The sequence below is a fragment of the Somniosus microcephalus genome, chromosome 9 (assembly GCF_052327205.1).
Source record: "Somniosus microcephalus isolate GS21.2 chromosome 9, FLI_Smic_1.0, whole genome shotgun sequence".
Lineage (NCBI taxonomy): Eukaryota > Metazoa > Chordata > Chondrichthyes > Squaliformes > Somniosidae > Somniosus > Somniosus microcephalus.
The window spans coordinates 159,441,084-159,461,163 of record NC_140995.1 but is presented as its reverse complement, the minus strand read 5'-3'; positions in this window follow the sequence as shown (position 1 = coordinate 159,461,163).

Genomic DNA, 20,080 nt, shown 5'->3' with positions numbered 1-20,080 from the left:
CGTCCTGCTGAGGAAGCATGTAAGGTCCCACAAAACGGCTCCCCTGGTAGAGAAGGTTCACCTCCTCCATGCCAACCCCCAGTACGCCTACGTGGCATACTCGGACGGGCGGGAGGATACAGTCTCCATTAGAGATCTGGCACCCTCGGGGTCCACTGACCCGTCACCATTGCCCTCCACCACGACCCCCTTCGACACGGCCCAAAATTCAGTAGACCCAATTCTCACCCCTGTCCATTCCACCCCAGTAGATGGCATGCCGCGACCCCAGGACCCGCCGGAGTCCACTCGCCCACCCAACACCAAAGGGGACGATACGCCGGTGTTCGATCCCGTTCAAGACGCGTCGTTGGAAGCTGTACCATCTCAACCGTCGCCACGAAGATCTCGACGGCAAACGAGGCCGCCCGACAGACTCACCTACTTGAACTTTTGATACACTTCACCCCGCCGAACTTAATTTTAAACGAGGGGTAAATGTGGTAAACCAGTCGTTCACTGTGTTCACTATTGTTGTTGTTGTTGTTGTTGTTGTCGTTCACTCTTGTTTCACTGTTATACCTGACTATGCCTCAGCTGACTCCGCCCTTGGCTACCTGGTATAAGGACGGCTGCACGGCAGCTCTCTGCCATTCGGTCGTCCACTAGAGGCATAGCCCTGATCTGTTTGTAGTTGCATTCAGTAGTTAATAAAAGCCTGTTGTTCTGAACTCTACTCGGCCTTTTATTAGAATCGATAGCGCATCACCCCGACCACGGTAACGGGGGGTAAGATCCTTCCTGGGACTCACAGGGTACTGCAGGGATTTCATAGAGGACTATGTCGCTACGGCAGCTCCTCTACTCCGGCTCCTCCACGAGGGAGTGGGCTGGGAGTGGGATGAGGACTGCATGGCAGCTTTTAGTTGTCTGAAGAGAGATCTGCAGACTGCACCTGCTTTAGGAGTGATTGATGGGGGAAAGGAGTTCTTTTTGGAAGTAGCTGCCACAGGGGAAAGTTTGAGTGCAGTGCTGCTCCAGGAGCGGCATGGCAAGCTGAGGCCTGTGGTATACTCATCAAGAATCCTCACAGATGTAGAGAGAGGGCACTCCAATTGCGAGAGGCACCTGCCTGCCACACATTGGGTCATGAGGAGATCACAAATCTTCATGGGGGCATCCCCGATAACTCTCTTAACCCATCATACGCCCACTCAGATGCTTCCGGATGGGAGGATAAAGGACGGCACGGTGAGCAGTGCACGCATTGCTCGCTGGACTTTATTGCTCTCTCAGATTAATTTGAGTGTGAAAGGTCTCTGTGAGCCCAAGCTCGCCGCAAATTTGATCTACCCAGGGGTGGCCCACAAAGGGGTATGGGACGTAGACATAGGGTTTTGGGCTGGGATCCATCCCACGGGCCGCAAGATCTATGTAGACGGGTCCAGTACAGTGGTGGCCGGGGAGCGACTCACTGGATGCGGGATTTTTGACCCAAAGGCAGGCATTGCCAAGGCCATTAAACTCCCGAGCACCATGAGCACCCAGCACGCTGAACTGTCGGCGGTGGTGTATGTGGTTACCCACCCCGAAGATTTCCCTACACCCTACACAATTTGCACGGACAGCATGTTCACTTGCAATTTGTGTACAGAATATTTAGCCATTTGTTCTCGTCGCGGGTTCACATCTGCAGACGGGAAACCCCTAGCAACCAAGCCATTGTTGCAACAAATCATAACATCGATAGGAACCCAGGGGGATTTCTATATCCCCAAAGTCAAGGCCCATTCTAAGACAGAACCCCGTGCGGAGGGCAATCAACTCGCCCTATCCACGATACTGTACGGTCCCATGTATAGCGGTTCAAAAGCCCCTACCCTGGTGAAGTTTCTAACCATTACTTGATCTCTGACCTTCCACTCGTGGTGCCTCTGAGGCTCACGCAATAAACGATTTCTACGATGTTGCTTCCCCATGTTACTGGCAGCCTGTCAATGGATCTGTCTGAGATGCTCAAGCAAATTCTTAACAAACCTGTCCCGGTTCACCTCTCTCAACTGACCATCCGTGAGAACCGGGGCCAGTACCTGGCTGGGCGTTCTCATGACTGGGAAAGACTAAGTAATGACACGTACCGGACGATCACGGGTTCTCAGGGAGGAGTGATTGTGTGTTGGGATAAGTGGTGGGAATCCGAGGAAGGGATTTATGTGTGTATGTGAGGGGTCGGAAAAGATCTGCCCAGCGGGTGTGTCGATTGCGTTTAGCAGGCGATGGCAGGACGCCGGGGGTGGGATCTGTTGGGATCGGAGTGTGGACTCCTGTGTGATCCCAAAACCCCCGAGCACCATCAATGCCACAGAGCTCATCTCATACACCAGGAAGCCCCCGCCCAGAGCCCCGACGGTACAGACGACTGTAGCTGGGTGTCCCACCACCACCAGGGTTCCAGGGAATGGGTTGGTGTTAATCCCGACTGACAAAGTGTTGTTTCAGATCGTGCACTACGCTGTGGCATCCATGATCCTGAACCTGACTGAAGTCCATCTGCCTGTGTGGTGTCCAAGGAAGACAGAGAAGCTTTATGAAGCTCTGTTAAAAGCGATGTTTCAGGAATTTTATGAACTGGACTATGGAAATGTAGAGAAAAAACAGCTTTATAACCTGAATGTTGGGGATAGTGTGGGGTCCGGGAGGCAGAGAAGAGGGACCTGTGTAGAAGTGCCTTACTTCTTAGCTCTGGGTAATGACTCAATACACACTTGGATTCGTCAGACGGACAGGCCTTTTATTTTACTTCTCTTGCAAGGGGAATCAGCACCTCCACTCAAGGGGTGAGGCTACTATTCCAATGATACAGCGTAAGCGTTCCATATTTACTTCTCTTGCAAGGGGAATCAGCACCTCCACTCAAGGGGTGAGGCTACTATTCCAATGATACAGTGTAAACGTTCTATATTTATACAGTGTAACAAACAAGTTTGATTGAAATCCCTTTGTTCCTCTATCAGGATACATTTTAGATTAATCATCAGGTAGAAATAACATATTGACAGAAGGATCCTGGACACATAAGTCAACCGTTAATCTATAACAGGGCATGAATCGTGTAACCGGAGGTCCTCTTTAATCATATATAAGGGAGGCAAGCTTTGCTTTCGGTCACAAGTTATCAGGTCATTGGTACATCAAAGAAACTCATTATTCCACTTCTACATTCTCATTAGGTGGGCAGGCATCTGTTCTTGGCTGTAGTTCGAGTACGTGCAATAGCTCTAGTTACACATCGACACTTGCCCAGTGTCAAGTCTGAAAACTTTTACCCAGCAAGCACTTGAAATTAACCCCTTATATCATGTAGATTTCCTCATTCCCCCCTTTTGTCCTTTCTAAGGACAATCTATCTCGCTAAGTTTAAGAAACTCTACATCAAAGGTCTCACCCTTAATATCCTCATATTCAGACATCATTGGTACTGGAGGAGTTGACGCTAATAAGGAAAGGACTTTTGTACACAATAATTTTAAACAGCCAATCAATAAACTAATTAAAATTATTATCATCACAATTGCGATAAAAGCTTCCAAAATTTGCTTTCCCAATGCTCCTCCCCATCCTGAAATCCAATCCCACATTGACCATGGTTCAGGTTGATGTAGTTTCTCTACGGCCTTCTTTATGTGGTTTACCAGATTGGTGATATTTTCTGAGCTATCTGGGATATAGGTGCAACATTCGGTTTTTATGATTGCACATGTGCCCCCTTCTTTTGCCAACAAATAGTCCAGAGCCATGCGGTTTTGTAAGGCAACAGTGCGCAAAGCCACCATTTCTGCGTTTACATCACTAAGAGCATCTGCAGTATCATTGGCTATTTGTTCCAACACTGCTGCCATGTTTATAGATTCTCTTGTTAACTTCCCTGTTCCATACCAGGGAAATGCTATAGCAAAGAACCTTTCAATTTCTGTAATGGCTCGTTTTGCTCGTGTCCCAGGGTGGCTATCCAAAGATGAAATGTGATGTATATAAGGCACTACATATCCCAAATAACATGACCCAGTCCAATTTTGTGGTAACCAGGGGTATGCTCTATGCCCACAGATGAAATAGGTGTTATTATAGGCTTCAAATTTGTTCCATATCTGGTGCATCATTCCTATTCCGTATTCTCCTTTCCAGATTTTTTTGCTAGTCAAATTTTGTACTGTGGACAGATTCCACCATCCCCAATAAGGCCATTCGATTGCACCTGGTGGTTTAGTAGTAGTTTTAGTCAAAGTGTAGTTACATTTGTACTCACTCCATCCAACCATCAATCCTTCTCCATTGTCGTTTACAAGACAGACTTCTCCTTTTGTTTTATTTATGGTTCCCATTGACGTAACTAATAGACTCTCTGGATTCCTTCGATTATCATATAGGGGATGAAACCACCCTTCAAATTTTATAAGGTTGTATCCTGCATTTTTCCATTCATTTTCCAACTGATCTGGGTTTAAACTATTTTGGGTCTGAAATGTACTGGCTGCCTCCTTATTCCAGGTGGTATTAGACTGTAATAACCACCCTACCATCTCTTCTATCTCGAAGGGAATGGGCCTTAGAGGTATTCCACCCTCTGCATGCACAGGGATGTGGCTGCATATCCAGCATTTGGCAAGGTTCTGTTTTTTAGCATACAGATAGCTCATGTATACAAAGGTATTAACTTGATGATAGTTATGCTTATTTAACAGTCTTCTACTTCTCCCTCCTTGTTTCCTAGCGGTCCTATTAATTTTTCTTTTCTGAGTAATTGATGTTGAAACGAGGGGTTGTGTAAAAGGATTATCACAAAACATTAACTTAGCTGTCAGGGCCAGTCCTCCTCTTGAATTACCATTGCAGAAAACCCCTCCGTTCGCAGTTTTGTCACTTGGTAATACAGTATCAGGGCATGTGACCCACAGCTTATCAAGCCTCTGTCCACTATCTTCTTCTACTATCTTACCCTGTCTTACCCTAAGATTTAGGGGTTGATACGGGGGTACCTGCATAGTATGGTCCTGAAGCTGAACTTTCATGGTCTCATTATAGCATATAACATAAAAGAGATTTTTGGTTAAAAGTACACATTCTTCTATACATGGTTTGCCTTTCAGAGGATCTGGGTAAATCCATATGGCAGTTTCAATTATCGTTAACAAAAGGAACAATCTCATCAGAGTCCAAATCCAGTTCATCTTGGTAGTGTATTGTCTTCAACTGATGCCTTCTTACAATGGGACGCGTGTATCCATGTTGGTCGCTCCTTTACTTTTACAGCGGTGTTTGTGGTCAGGAGTACTTGGAAGGGTCCCTCAAATCTGGGTTGAAGGCTATTCTTTCGCTTGAAGATTTTTATATAGATGTTATCTCCTGGCTCGAAAGTATGGCACTTTCCTTCAGTGGGATCGACCTGGGCTTCCTTCACCTGTTGATGGAAACTAGAAATGCATTTGGTTAGTGCAATGCAATAACTCAACATATCTTCCTCCATTTTATGAATGTCCATTTGTTTAGCTGTTAAAGGTGCCGAAAAAGGCAATCTTTGTGGTCTTCCCATGACGATCTCGTGAGGCGACAATCCTGTAGTTCTGTTGGTAGCAGACCGCATTGTCATTAAAGCTATGGGTAACAGATCAATCCATTTAAGTCCAGTTTCTTTACACAGTTTTGCAAGCTTGTTTTTCAGCATCCCGTTATATCTTTCCACTAGTCCAGCCGACTGTGGATGATAACTGCAATGGAGGTGCTGGTTAATCTGTAAAGCTTTGCATAGTTCCTTAATCACTGTTCCCGTAAAATGGGACCCATTGTCACTTGACAGTTTTGCTGGTATCCCAAAGCGAGGTACAATGTCCTTCAATAAACATTTAGCAACAGTAGTAGCGTCATTCTTTCTGCAAGGAAAAGCTTCAATCCATCTTGAAAACATATCAATAATAACTAATACATATTTAAAGCTCATACATACAGGTAGTTCAATAAAATCCATTTGCAAGTGTACAAAAGGACCCATGGGGTTTGGATGGGATGCGGGCTGTACCTTCTTTATTTTTTTTTTTGCATTCATGTTCTGGCAGATAATACAATTTTCACAAATTTGTTTTGCCAATTTTGAGATTCCTGGTGCATACCAGGTCTTAAGGATATAGTCCGCCATCCCCCCTTTGCCCGCATGGGTGAATTTATGAACACATCGGGCAATTGGTGATAGTAATGATTTGGGTGCCACCATGCGGCCGTCATGATGAACCCATAAGCCGTCAGTGTTTTTAAAACAATGATTAACAACCCATTCCTTTACTTCATCAGAACTGGCCCTATCTTGATGGGTCAGCACATCATCTAAGGACGGGGGCTGCGGTATCTCTGGCTTTTCCCTAACAGGGAAGGCTGAAACTTGTCGTTCAGTACTTGATATAGCTACTGACTTAGCAGCGCTATCTGCAGCAGCGTTTCCAAGCGCAACCTTGTCCAAATGCCCCGTGTGCGCTTGGCACTTAATAATTGCAATCTGTTTACGTCTCTGAATAGCTAGTAAAAGATTTTTCACTTCTTGTGCATTTTTAATCTGGGTTCCCGAGGAAGTCAGGTAACCGCGAATTTTCCAAATTTGTCATGCTCATGTATTCATTGTCTACAATAGCCAGTCATTCCTAGAAAATGCTTCATTTCTCTTTTAGTTTTTGGCAACGATGTGTTGCAAACAACCTTTATTCTATCCGGCGTTAACTCCCTGTTTTAACAATGATTCCATCACTGGCTCAATTCCTTTTTCTGCTTTCTCTGACAATGGATACTGTGACCTTTTGGGTAATGGTGCAGCTGGATTAATTGTAACTTTATAGGGCTGTGCAGTCTAATAGTTAGGAGGTATTTTAAATCTTGTCCTGTTTTGTCATAGCAGGCCGTGCAGTGCAATTTTGAATGCCATTTGCCTAGTTTCAGGGATTCCTGGTATTGTTTTATGGAGCTTGTCCCCACGCTCCTAACAGACTGACGAGTTTGGGACTCAAACTTGGGTCGGCAATTTCCCATGCGTAAAGAACAGGGTGTTTTATTTCTGTTACTGGGTACGCATATGCCTTATCTACTTGGATTTCTACCGTTACTCCTGATGGGGAGCAAATGATTGTAGCATTCATTTTGCACAGCAAGTCTCTTCCACATAAATTCATAGAGACATCTCCTGATAACAGAAAGGAGTGTTCTTCCTCAAATTCTTCTACTTTTACTGTGGGGGGAGTCGATTGATTCAAGCATTGTAGTATTCCAGCCAATCCAGCTATCGGGGTCTTTTTCCCATTAATAGGCATTCCTTCAGAATATCCTTTCCCTAACACCGAAAAGGTTGCTCCTGTATCTACTAAAATGACATAGGTCTCCCAGCTATTTGCATTTTAATTTCAGGTTTGCTGCGTGAATTTAAAGAAACAACGGGCATTTGGTGGTCTGTGGCGCCTGGGGCTGCTGGTGTCAGTCAGTAATTCTGATCTCTATTTCTCCTAAATCCCTGTCCGTTTGTAGGGTAACCTCCTGACTGGTCCAAAAAAGGGTTATGGACAGTGAAATTAGGACCTTTATTCTCTAACGGAGGTCCATTATTGGAGGTTTGGTTCTGACGATTTTTCGCAGGGCATTGGTTTGCCCAATGTCCGGGTTGTCCGCAATTGTAACAATTACCAGATCGTCCATACCCTCTTACTCTACCACGTCTTCCTCTATATTCCCCTCTATTCATCCTTCTATAGTTACCTTGTTATCCTACCATAATAGAGGAGAAAGGTGTTTCTTCGGGGTAATTAATTTTTTTTTTCTGACTCAACAAACATAGAGGCAGTCTTTTTATCTGGCTGTTCTCTATTTCTCTCTTGTCCGTTAAACATTCCTCGAGGCAAGTAATTCTTTCTATGTTAAATGACTATCTGAGGGAAAGGGTCTAGTCTTATTTACAGTCCATTTGGACCAATTTGGTAGGTGATCAATGGATGATTGACCAGTTCTTTAACATAAAGGCTGCTGGCGTGCCTTTCTCGGGTGGCTTACTGGTGCTAGCACCCATTTTAGCAGCTTAAATGGTTCACTTAAAACAATCTAAACTCCCGTGACAATCCATGATCTGCGTTGTACGCCCCTACAGATCAGATTAATAAACTATACATACGTATAAAACTCGCGGGTTCTCAACCCTCGTGGAAGGTATTTCTAACTGGGGAAAATACTGAATCCACAATAGCTTAGTGGATCATGTAAAAGACATCACTATTTTTTCAACCATACATTCCGCCGCGGGACTCACTTCCCCGGCTTGGGTCTTTTCCAACCCCTTCTGCAGTTTTTTTTTCAGCTTAAATATTTTAGTTAAAACATACAACAATTCCGTAACACTCTATGATCTGCGTGGGACGCCTCTACAGATCAGACATGACTAAACATTAATACATATAACAATAAACAATAAACAATACACTTGTTAAACAACAACCAAAGTGTTACTAAATCCCCAACCTATGCAGCCTTACTGGACAAAGCTGCAAAGTTGATTGATAATAACAAGTAGTTAAATACTCACTCTCATAAACATTAAACATTGACACTGTGTTTCAGACATCCGCCCACTCTTCTCTCTTATTTTTTACCCTATTCCCTTTAGCCAAATCTTTAGCAAAAAGGGCCTTCAATTTGTCCCAGCTAACTTCAAGCTCTTCTCTCCTTCTACCCTACTCCCTTTAGCCAAATCTTTAGCAAAAAGGGCCTTCAATTTGTCCCAGCTAACTTCAAGCTGGAACCTTGCTAGTTCAATTTCCAGTAAATCGCTAGCTCCTTAGTTAATCAAATTCCTGACTTAACCTTCTCTCTCAGCAAGCTGGAACCTTGCTAGTTCAATTTCCAATAAATCGCTAGCTCCTTAGTTAATCAAATTCCTGACTTAACCTTCTCTCTCTGGTACCTTTATTTCAGCGCTTCCTACAGTCCTTTTCTGCACGATCCTGTTCGCGGGGCGTCAGCGCCTCATGGCTGGTCCTCTGTTCCGTTTCTGAAAGGGAAGCAGTCACAACGGCAGTTTAACCCCCGAACCTTGTGAGTCAATTACCCGATGGCAGTGCTGTCCAATGGAATAAACAGACTGTGCGCAGCTATGCTTATGGCAGGGAAAGTCCCAAAAATGTGGCAAAACACCACCTTCGGCCGATGGGATTTTCCCAACCGAGCAACGTACTCGGCGTCTGTTAACTCACCAATTGGTACAGCAAGCCATCTCGGTGGAACCTCCAAATTGTAGAAGTGCCTTACTTCTTAGCTCTGGGTAATGACTCAATACACACTTGGATTCGTCAGACGGACAGGCCTTTTATTTTACTTCTCTTGCAAGGGGAATCAGCACCTCCACTCAAGGGGTGAGGCTACTATTCCAATGATACAGCGTAAGCGTTCCATATTTACTTCTCTTGCAAGGGGAATCAGCACCTCCACTCAAGGGGTGAGGCTACTATTCCAATGATACAGTGTAAACGTTCTATATTTATACAGTGTAACAAACAAGTTTGATTGAAATCCCTTTGTTCCTCTATCAGGATACATTTTAGATTAATCATCAGGTAGAAATAACATATTGACAGAAGGATCCTGGACACATAAGTCAACCGTTAATCTATAACAGGGCATGAATCGTGTAACCGGAGGTCCTCTTTAATCATATATAAGGGAGGCAAGCTTTGCTTTCGGTCACAAGTTATCAGGTCATTGGTACATCAAAGAAACTCATTATTCCACTTCTACATTCTCATTAGGTGGGCAGGCATCTGTTCTTGGCTGTAGTTCGAGTACGTGCAATAGCTCTAGTTACACATCGACACTTGCCCAGTGTCAAGTCTGAAAACTTTTACCCAGCAAGCACTTGAAATTAACCCCTTATATCATGTAGATTTCCTCACCTGGAACGATGTAGCCACAGCGTTCAGTACAGGAACGGGTATTATTAATAGTATGGCACAACTCCAGATGCAGATCACTGGGTTAAAGAACCAACTGCGTAAGATTCTAGGGGAAGAGAATACAGTGGTGGGTTCAGAGCTTCATGAGGACCAGGCAATGACCGTTCATTTAAAGGAGGTCATTGCGGAGCTGGAGAGGCATGCAAAAACTGTTAATGATTTGATATGGGAGGACAGGAACGCCTCGGAGCAGGCTGCACGGAATGAGGTGTGTGTGTTGTATGGAGCATGGTTGCTGGGCGAGGGCTGCAGTAACCTGGAGGACCTGAGGCAAGGTCGCGTCCCTTCATGGTTAAGCAACAAGCATCTCGCCGTGCTGCACCCGTATAGCAATTCGTTGAGCCCGTGCCAGCTTCGTTTAGCCTCTGAAGCCTACCCTGTCCCTGTAGATTGCGGGCGGTCCAACCATACAATGATGGGAATTGTAGTGAGGATGCCGGTAATGGGCGGGTCATCCCGGCCGGCACCGGTATACAGGGTTGAGAATATCGGGGTCATTCGTGGAGGAGTGCATTTTCGTTTTAAAGCGGTCCCACCGTATGTCATAAAGTGGGAGCATGCTATGACAGGCACTGACCTCTCCGGATGCCAGAGCCGGGGTGCACACGTAATACTGTGTCCCCAGCACTTGAATGCTTTTGCGCAACCAGAATGTGGGTTTGCTTCTGCAGGCGCGGAACCTATCAATTGCACCATGGAAGTGATGGCCCCAGATCACGTACCTCCACAGGTAGCATACGTAGGGAGTGGGACATATTGTGTCACCACAAGTGCGCTCCGCTACCGGTACAGCCAGGCCATGTGGTGTCCGGTGAGTGAGAGCAGTTTATGCTTCAAACCCAAGGCTGAGGTTCAAGTGGCACAAGAGTGAATTACTCCCATCCCCGAACCCTCAACCATTCACCTCACTGTGAACAACACCTTCACGCGTCTCCAGGACTATGTGGAGCATTTCGGGTACCCGATTCCTTTTCTGCCAGAACACCTCACTGAGTTAATAAAGACCGTTGAGCTCTCCCAGAAACATTTTTACACTTTAGAGCAAAAGACAATAGAAGTGGGGGAGGAGATCAAGGGGATTATCTCGCCACCATGGTGGGACATCGGCCTGAGTATAGAGATTCCTCCCTGGATCCGCATCTGTTCCCATGCATTAGTTATCATACAATTGTTGCTTGTAAGCTACTTGTTTTACACCAGCTGCAGGCGATGGAGCCAGATGCTCCAAGCACGGTGGCAAGGGGTGTTAGATCGATCTGGAAAAGTGTAATTGATTTATGTTGATGATGGTTTCTCCCTGCCAAAACTTGTAATGTACTAAAGTTCTGTAAGCAAGTTTATTGTATTCTGGTTATAGTTTTACACTCTGTATTGCGCGATGTGCGCTGTTGCATTTTTTGTAATGTGTTACCACCTGTCAATGCTGTACTGTGTGATGTGCGCGGTGGCTTTTTGGTAATGTCCTGTGGATCTTATTAATGTTCTGTATTTTGACTTGAAATTTGTCGGTGGGAATTGGAACCCAGCTGTTTGAATGGGTTAAGCTGTTTCGCTGATGTTTTGACTCGGTAGAAGGGAACTATGGCACGCAGTAAGGCATACAGTTCTGGGGTTTAAAACGTAAAATCAGGGAGACAGCTTCACTTGTGGGAGACTTTGGCCTTTGCTCTCTCGTCGAGTGATGCTTTGTGGAAAGAAAAGCATCAAACGGGGGACTGAAGAGATCGCAAAGTCTCTGTTTGAAGAATGGACTCAGTCAAGAATATTTTTATGGACGTTATGGGGTTTTTCTGAGGGTGTTTTCCCTGTGGTGGGATCGCCCTGTGCAGATGCGTGGGGGACTGGTTTGTTAAAACTCCAGAGAACGCATGGCAGTTGGCTGTGACAAAAGAACTGTCAGTCATCCGTGTGATGAAATATTCCATTCATCACTCATTGGTATTCTCTGCCTGTGACTGTGGTTGGTTTCAGTTTCATTTCCCTTACCTCAGTTCCGTTTCCTCACCATTGTATTTTACTGTGTGTAGGGCTCCGCCCAAACCTGGCCCCTATGTAAGCTGGCCCAGCCTGCATCACATCCAGTACAGCAGACCTCTGGATGGAAAATACCTCTCCTCTGTGTGTTACCTTCTAAGTCAATAAAAGCCTTGTTTTGTTTCGCTAACATCGAGTCTCGGATTTATTGAGGCACATCAATTTTATTGACTTAATTTTCAACACAATGGATCAACTCTTGAAACCCGAACGTTTGGATTTGGACCAGCATGCTTCGGACGCATCGGCACGCTTCGGACACTGGTTTATGTGTATGGAATTCTTCCTGGACAATTCCGCAGCCGTCAAAGACGCTATGGACGCTGCGAGTATGAAACTCGGAATTCTGCGGAATTGGGTAAGCCACCGGGTTTACCCCCTCATCCAAGACGCCGACACGTACCCGGCCGCCTGCGACATCTTAAAGGCGCATTACCAGCAGCCTACGAATGAGGTGTATGCTAGGCATCTGCTCGCTACTCGCGCACAGCGACCTGGGGAATCGGTGGAGGAGTTCCTAGGCACCCTGAAAACGCTTGGCAAAGACTGCAAGTGCCAAGATGTAAAAGCCGCAGTGTACACTGATGAGCTTGTTCGCGATGCCTTTATCGCAGGCCTCAGCTCCGCTTACATCCGGCAGAGACTGCTGGAAAAAACGGGATTGGACCTGAAACAGGCTGCGGACACAGCGCGATCCCTGGATGTGGCCCAGAGAAACCCGGACGCCTACTCTTCAGCCCGCGCCGTCCACACCGCCACGTGTGCACCAAGGGCGCCGCCATCTTGGAAGGCATCTTCCCCGCCCGGCAGCCCAACACCGTCGGGGCCCCGCTCTCCCCCCAGAAGCCCTACGACAGCCGCGACGCGTCGGGGACCCAACTGCTACTTCTGCGGGCAGCCGAAGCACACCAGAAACCTGTGCCCGGCGAAAGGCACCACCTGCTTTAAGTGCGGTAAGAAGGGGCACTTCGGGAAGGTGTGCAGAGGGAACCCCGCCGGAAAACCCGCCACCGCCACGTGTGCGCCGTGGGAGCGGCCATCTTGGACGCCATCTTGCCCGACCTCGTGGGGTCCGCCATCTTGTGAGCAGACAGCGTGGACGCCATCTTGTCTCGATCAGGACCCTACAGTGGCATCGGTCACAGTGGACCAGACCAGGCCGCACCCGCTATCCAAATCAATGGTGGACATCGAGGTAAACGGGTGCGGGGTTAAATGTTTAATTGACAGTGGAAGCACAGAGAGTTTTATCCACCCTGAACTGGCACAACAACTCTCCCTAAAGGTGGTCCCTACTCGGGGTACCATCTCTATGGCTGATAAAACCCAGACATCGACCATTATGGGTTACTGCACGGTACAATTGTCTGTTAACGGAACTGTATACGATAATTTTAAAGTACTAATCATGAAGAATCTATGTGCGAGCGTGATCTTGGGCCTGGATTTCCAGTGCTACCACCAAAGCATCACGCTCAATTACGGTGGGTCCCAGCTGCCCCTCACAGTGTGCGGTCTGGCTACCCTGAAGGTAAAGCCGCCTTCGCTATTCGCGAACCTTACCCCTAACTGCCGGCCAATAGCGACCAAAAGCAGGAGGTACAGCTGGGAGGACAGGCGGTTTATCGCGACCGAGGTAGACAGGCAACTGAAAGAGCGCATTATTGAACGCAGCAACAGCCCGTGGCGCGCCCAAGTGGTAGTGGTAAGGGGTAGCGAGAAGAAACGGATGGTGATCGACTATAGCCAAACGATCAACAGGTACACCCAACTAGACGCCTACCCGCTACCCCGCATATCAGAAATGGTGAACCAAATCGCCCAATACCGGGTGTTCTCCACCATCGACCTCAAGTCAGCGTACCACCAGCTCCCTATCAGACCAGAGGACCGCCCGTACACCGCCTTCGAGGCGAACGGACGCCTCTACCAATTCCTCAGAGTCCCCTTTGGGGTGACGAATGGGGTCTCGGTCTTCCAGAGGGAGATGGACCGCATGGTCAATGACCACCACTTGCAGGCAACCTTCCCCTACCTCGACAACGTCACCATCTGCGGTCACAACCAGCAGGATCACGACTCGAACCTCGAGAGGTTCCTGAAAACCGCACAAAAACTCAACCTCACCTACAACGAGGACAAGTGCGTTTACAACACCACGCGCCTCTGCATACTAGGCAGCGTGGTGGAGAATGGGGAAATCGGACCAGACCCCGACCGATTGCGCCCCCTACGGGAGCTGCCCCTGCCCAACACTCCCAAAGCCCTGAAAAGGTGCCTGGGGTTATTTTCTTATTATTCCCAATGGGTCCCCAACTACTCCGACAAGACCCGCCCCCTCTTGAAAGCATCCTCTTTTCCGCTCCCTGCTGAGGCCCACGCCGCCTTCAAAAGCATTAAGCGGGATATTGAGCGGGCCACGCTACCAGCAGTGGACGAGAACACTCCCTTTCAAGTGGAAAGTGATGCGTCTGACTTTGCCTTGGCGGCCACCCTCAACCAGGCGGGGCGGCCCGTAGCTTTCTTCTCGAGGACCCTCCAAGGGCCCGAGATCAGACACTCCTCCGTGGAAAAGGAGGCCCAAGCCATCGTGGAGGCAGTGCGCCACTGGCGCCACTACCTAGCCGGCAAATGCTTCACCCTACTTACCGACCAGCGGTCGGTAGCGTTTACGTTCAATAATAAACAGAGGGGGAAGATTAAAAATGATAAGATTCTTAGGTGGCGGATCGAGCTCTCCACCTTCGATTATGACATCATTTACCGGCCAGGGGCCCTTAACGAATCCCCCGACGCCCTCTCATGAGGGATGTGTGCCAGCGCCACCGGGGATCGGCTACAGACCCTCCACAACGACCTCTGCCACCCAGGGGTCACGCGGCTGTTCCACTTCATAAAGTCTCGCAACTTACCCTACTCGATTGAGGAAGTTCGGTCTCTGACCAGGAACTGCCGCACTTGCGCTGAGTGCAAGCCTCGGTTCTACCGCCCAGATAGAGCCCACTTAATCAAAGCTACACGGCCCTTTGAGCGGCTCAGCTTAGATTTCAAGGGCCCCCTCCCGTCCGTCGACCGCAATGTTTACTTCCTGAACATTGTGGACGAATACTCCCGTTTCCCATTCGCCCTCCCCTGCCCAGACATGACCAGCGCCACGGTCATTAAATGCCTCAACAGCCTGTTCTGCCTGTTCGGTATGCTGAGCTACATCCATACGGATAGGGGGGCGTCCTTCATGAGTGAAGAGCTACGCCAGTACATGCTGTCCAGGGGGATCGCCACAAGCCGTACCACCAGCTACAACCCCCGGGGTAACGGTCAAGTGGAGCGAGAGAACGGGACAGTATGGAAAGCAGTCACTCTAGCTCTAAGGACCAAGGGCCTCCCTATCTCCCGCTGGCAGGAAGTCCTCCCAGATGTGCTCCATTCGATACGGTCGCTATTGTGTACTGCCACTAATGCCACGCCTCATGAGCGAATGTTTGTCTTTCCCCGGAAATCCACCTCAGGCGTATCCATGCCGTCATGGCTCTCCACCCCGGGTCCGGTATTCGTGCGAAGGCATGTGAGGGGCAACAAGACGGACCCTCTCGTGGAGTCAGTGCACCTACTCCACGCCAACCCCCAATACGCGTATGTCCGGCACGCCGACGGAAGGGAGGACACCGTGTCCATAAAAGACGTCGCCCCAGCCGGTAACGACAACAACCACGACAACAGCAGCAACAATGATCACAGCAACTCTTACCCACCCACTACTCTTTCATCACCCCCGGAAGAACATCGACCAACGGCACCCCCACCAACTACCCCTTCAACAACCCTGGCGGCACCCCCGGCAGAGACCCAGGAGGCCACCGGGGACACCCAGCCGACACCCGCAACACCACAACAGCCACGTCGGTCGCAGAGGACTATCAAACCCCCGAACAGACTAAATCTATAGAAGGGATGAATGTGATGAAATATTCCATTCATCACTCATTGGTATTCTCTGCCTGTGACTGTGGTTGGTTTCAGTTTCATTTCCCTTACCTCAGTTCCGTTTCCTCACCATTGTATTGTACTGTGTGTAGGGCTCCGCCCATACCTGGCCCCTATGTAAGCTGGCCCAGCCTGCATCACATCCAGTACGGCAGACCTCTGAATGGAAGACACCTCTCCTCTGTGTGTTACCTTCTAAGTCAATAAAAGCCTTGTTTTGTTTCGCTAACATCGAGTCTCAGATTTATTGAGGCACATCAATCCGGAATGTATGGGTTCGCCCGACGGTCCTGGAAAAAGGAAGGGGGCCATTGAACTTGAACTTATTAGAAAGCCACTCTAATATGCAAAAGCACTTCTCACCTCCATCTCAGAAGAGAAGCAGAACAATGAACCCACTAGTCTCAGCCAGCCGAAGAGGAGCGAGTTTTTCCCAACTCAAAGACCAAAAGATATGTCCCAGACTTAGGGCCATTAATCCAATCATGGAATACTCATGGGTCCGAGGATGACCCATCACTGATTAAGCACCAGAGTGCTTAGAAACAAAAGGATTTTAAAGATTGGCGGGAAAGATAGGGGTAGCCAGACTCCTATAAAGATAGATCCTTTCCCACCTTTCTCTCTCGCTCTCTCACTCTCTCGCTCCACCAAGATCGACCTAACAAGAAGTACCACAGCAAAAAGCCGCTGAGCGAAGCGATCGAGACCGACCGTGTGTGGTGGTAAGCTTAGTCTCGAGTGTCCCAACCTGGTAACCAGATATCCCAGGCAAGTGGGTGAGGTGTAAGGGCTCAGGGTTTTTCTCAGAAGTGAAGCTTTTGGGGTATTCTGGGGTGGGAGCTTCGTTTGGTTCAGCCAGGTGAAGGGGCTTATGCGACTGGGTAATTTGTTGGTAGGGGTGGAATTAGATTCCACCATAGCAACAAGGGAATTACTGCATGTTATAGTCCCCAGTTGTGTATTGTATGTACTGTATGTTGTTTGTAACCTGGATTTTGTTTAGTAGTGCATGTTTTAGCCAGTGTATGTTAGGCCAAATAAATATAAGTTTGATTTTTCACCGAAGCATTCCTGTCCGTGACTTATTTCATTTACACTCTGAATAATAATTCCCGGGTATAGAACTTTCGTAAGGCGGGGGTGATTCGAACTGTCCGTCTAGCAATTGGGCTAGGGTCAAAAACCGCTTACAGGAGGAGGAAGAGGGAGAGGAGGAGGAGGACGATGAGGAAGAGGAGGAGGAGGATGAGGAGGAGGAGGAACAGGAGTGAGGGAGGAGGCAGCCACTCAATCGGCCTTCTGGAAGGGCGGTTCGTGACCACCTCATCAGACTGTGGTTCCAATAAATTAAACTTCAGACCCCCGTTGCTCACCACATGCCCATCATTCCATCCCTGTCGCAGGCCATATCACAGTGCAAAGCTGGAAGGCGACGCACCACAAAATCATCCAAAGCCAATTAATACATTTATCAATAATCAGTTAACACACATTTACAACAACAACAATATTAGCTATTCACCCATGTGCAATCCCTTAGTGCCTCTTGTTACTGTGCCTTTGCCTACTCTAGTTGGCCCAGTGGCTGCAGCAGGGCTGGTGGTAGGCTGCTGAGTGTCCGTGCGGGAGACTTCAGATGGCCTTGCAGGATGCCCTCGACCAGCTCTGGGCCTGGAAAGCCCGGCTGTAGACTGCACCAACTCAGCATGGGTGGCAGCAGTCTGGGCTGGCTGGATGACAGGCAGTGACAAGGGCAATGGCAGAGTGCCAGTGGTGGGAGCGGGAAAGCTGTCATCCTGAGAGAGGACAGCAGCTTCCTGCTCCACTGACCCACTGTCCTCCCCCTCTTCTCCCGCCTCGCTCTCTATGGTGCCCTCAGGGTCAGGCTGCTCAGCTGCTTGCTGGTTATCTGAAGGCATAAAAACACAAGAGTTGGGTTAAGGTGAGGGGAGGGGGGCAGGAAGGGAAAAATGCATGCATACAGCATGATTAGCTAGAAAGTGGGAAAGGCTTGTGTGGTGAGGGGGAAGTGGGATGTGAGAAGAAGGAGTAGGGGTGAACATGCCGTTATTGTCCCCAAGGGAGTCAACGTTGCTGGTGGCCACGGTGCCCACCACCTGGCGCCCAATGATTTGCAGCACTCTTTCCTCCAGCTCAGAAAGTGGTTGGGTGTCAGGCTGTCCCCCAGCTGTGCACTCCTGCTGCCCCCCCCCGCTGCCGTTGTGAGCGACCTTGGCCTGCAAGAGAAAGGAAAGTTTGTGAGTGAGTGTGGAGTAATGTGTGGGTGATGTGCCTGCCATAGTCGAATAGCTCTCATTGTGTGCAAGGTGTGAGATGTGGGTGTGAGTGTTGGTAGGTGGAGTTTGTTGGTGGGTGAATGCTGGGGGCGTGGTGCTTTGGGCAGTGTGTGCAGACTGAGGTTCAGATGGTGGTATGTAGCATTTGTTGAAGCATTGACTCACCCTGACCACCCGAGTCGGGTCGTTAAATTACTTCCTGCACTGTGTGTGGGTCCTGGGGACCACAGTGCTGCCCGAGACCTGCTGGGCTACCTCCCGCCACATGGTGCGGAAGACTTGTGGCGAGGGCCTCCTGTCACTTGCCGGGTACAGCACTGCCCTCCACCTCTCGAGGACCAAGGCCTCCAATGCTTGGTTGCAGAATCTGTGAGCTCTCTCCCTGGGCCGTTGATCTGCCATAATGACGCCTCCTTCAGTGGTCTGGCTCTTCTCCTTGGCCTTCTGCTGTTTGCTGAGACAGCAGCAGAACCAGCAATGCTGAGAATAAGGTTCTGCAGCATGATTGAACCTCCCCTTTAAGAACTGGAAAGAGCCTGTGGCAATGATGACTAGCAATTAGACTGCACCTGAAATTGCTTAGTGCTTTGAGTCTGACACCACTGGGCTAGATCATTAGCAACAGAAAATGCTGGAAAAACTCAGCAGGCATTAGCACTTGATTTAGCGCTCCAGTCCTTTCTTTGAGCGATGACACTGAATTTAGCATGCGGTGAAATTCATTAGAGCCTGGCGCTAAATCGCAAACTTTTCAGAAGTTAGTGCCCATTCCTGGGCTATAATGAATTTCTCCTCCAAAGTCTCTTAAAGGTAGAAAGGAGTCTTTGAAATCAGGACAACTATACTAGCATGTCAGGTAGTTAATAATGCACAGAAGTCATACCAGGCAATGTAAAAGATTTCTCTCTCTGACTTAGCAAAAGGTCAGGCGATGTTTAATTCAGTGACCTTTAAACCCAATACACAATTTATTGATGTAGTTTTAGAAATTCGAAACCCTTCATTTCGATGTGAATAACGATTCCACATTTGCTGATTTAAAATACTAACCCTGAAGCTATCATCTAGAGAAGACACTGAAATTGGAGTGTTAATTGGAGAATCATTTTGTGATTTAAGACTAGCTGTACTAGTTATGGAAATGACCATAAAGATTAACTGGAGAGGGTCAATTTGATAAAGTGCAAACCAGCCCGAAAGGTTTAAACACAGATTGGGTGACTGCTTTGCGGGACACCTCCATTCAGTCCGCAAGCGTGACCCTGAGCTTCCGGTCGCTTGTCATTTTAATTCTCTAGACCACTCACACTCCGACCTCTCTGTCCTTGGCCTCCTACACTGTTCCAATGAAGCTCAACGTAAGCTCGAGGAACAGCACCTCATCTTTATATAATAATAATACTAATCAACTTTATTGTCATTGTTAGTGCACAAGTGCAGTACAACGAAATGTAGGCTTGCGGCTCCCGAGAGTGTACATTTAGATTAAGACATTTAAACATTCAACATACATTTGGCTTGTAATACATTAACATAAACATAACCATAATAAAGTGCATTGGCAGATGTGCAGGCTTTAGAGTTTATTTGTGGAGTTCAATAGGATGACAGCCCTGGGAAAGAAGCTGTTCCTAAATCTGGTCGTACGGGTGCGAATGCATCTGTAGTGTCTCCCAGATGGCAGGAGGGCGAACAGACTGTGGCTGGGGTGGGTAGGGTCTTTGATGATGGACCGTGACCTCCGTAAACAACATTTCT